The following is a 2,180-nucleotide window of genomic DNA, read 5'->3' on the forward strand; positions in this document are numbered from 1 at the left end:
AAAAACCATCCATGAAGGGTAACAAAGCATGTCCTGCTGTAGAATCAACTATCATGTCAATGTTTGGGAGAGGGAAATCATCTTTTAAAGAAGCCTTATTTAAATCTCAAAAGTCGGTACAGATTCTTATTTTATTACGTGATTTAGCCACAATGACAATATTTGAACTCCACGGGGAATAATCAATAGGGTGGATAAATCCAGCATCCAATAATTTTTCAATCTCAGCCTTAACAAGCAAAGCTACCTTAGGATTCATTTTTTGAATCTTTTGTTTCACAGGCTTAGCATCGAGAACTAAGACAATATTATGAGTAACAATCTTAGGATCTATACCAGGCATGTTAGAGTATGTCCAAGCAAAGATCTCAGGGAATTCATGCAATAAATCTGCATATTGTTTTTGTTCTTCTTCATCCAAACACTTTCCAATTTTAACAACTTTTTCTTCATTGCAAGGATCCAGCTTAACATCAATGGTGTCACTTATGAGAAGATTACTTTGTTGAGGAATATCTATTAACTAAGGGAATTCTTCCACAATCTCATCATTATCAGTCTCTTTTCCAAAATAAGCTTTAGTGTTCAAACAATGAGGAAATCCCCTATTGTGATGATAACGAGGAAGAGTATCATATGCTCCTAAAAACTCAGCTAAAGAATCATCGGTAGGAAAGACATCCAAAGCATAGGCACATGAAGAATGCCCATCATTATACTCATGGTGTCTTATTGGTAGAGACGTAGAAATAACATTAACTTTAATACATGGTCTCTTAGAAGCTTTAGTGCGCTTGTAGGGATTATAACCAAGTCCAAAGGTCTCAGCATAAATATTATTCCTTAGAGGAACCTTTATCCCTTGTTCATGAGTGCCACAACCATTTCCATTATACCCATACTTAGCTAAAATATGAAAACCATGACCATAACGATTAGCCATTTCAGAAAGAGAAGGTGGTTTTTCATAAGACAAAGAATCAAACTCTTCAGGATTAGAGGTGTGAGGAGAAGAAGTTTGAGAAGCGGCCACAAAATTATTGTTCATAGGTTCAGGTAAGATTGATTGATCTTTAGTTTCTTCCTTCTTTTTAACTTTAAGCTCTCTAGGAGGAACCCTATACTCACCTACAAAGGTGGGATTAAAATCAAGAGATCCCCAATCATCTTCTGCAAGAACCTTCTCAGGATCAAAAGCCTTTTCATGTGTAGATTCAAGTTGAGGAGAAGCTTCTTCAGGAACTTTAGGCTCATCCAAAGAATTTTGATTATCAGAGGGTGATGATTCGTCCATAGGTATCTTGTTTAAAGAATCATCACTAGAAGAGGAAGGTTTAGAAGAACTCCCTTTGGAAGTAGATGTTTGCAAACAAGCATGAAGATTCGTATCACCTATCAAGGTATATGTCTTATTGTTATAAATAAATTTAATTTGTCTATGCAATGTAGAGGGGACAACTTGCATACTGTGAATCCAAGGTCTCCCTAATAACAAGTTGTATGTTAGATTTCCCGACATAACATGGATAGGAGTAGGCAAACTAACAGGTCCCACTGTGATGGGTAAAGTGATAATACCTAATGAAGACTTAGCCACATTATCAGAGCCTCGAATGGGAAGAGAGTCAATATTAATAAGGGATGTATCCACATTCATCTTATGCAATAGATTAACGCTACACACATTAAGGCTAGACCTATTATCTACTAGTGTTCATCTTATAGCAGTGTCATTTATGATAACCACAATCATCAAGGGATCATATTGATGTTGAATTTCACTAGTAGGCAATTTATCTTGAGTAAACACAATTTGAGCTTTAGGATTCATCACAGAGTTAATCAAAGACACTATATTACTAGATGTATTAGGTGGAGGAACATTCAAATCTTTCAAGGCATCTTGTAACATTCCATGATGAGCGGAAGAAGTTTGGATAAAATCCCAAAGGGATATCTTAGTAGGGGTAGCTTTAAGTTGTTCTATGAGATCATATTCCTTACCAAGAACTTGTGAAATATGTGGCGCTTGCGGAAGAATTGGTTGAGGATTAGGAAGAGAAACTAGAGTAACAGGAGGAGGATTAGGCTACCTATTATTTCTAGTACTATAAGTATGGGCAACCGCATTATAACTCTCTCTAGTTAGTTGCTTGGCATAACTATAAGGACTTATAGGT

This window comes from Cryptomeria japonica, chromosome 11, assembly GCF_030272615.1.
Source record: "Cryptomeria japonica chromosome 11, Sugi_1.0, whole genome shotgun sequence".
Classification (NCBI taxonomy): domain Eukaryota; kingdom Viridiplantae; phylum Streptophyta; class Pinopsida; order Cupressales; family Cupressaceae; genus Cryptomeria; species Cryptomeria japonica.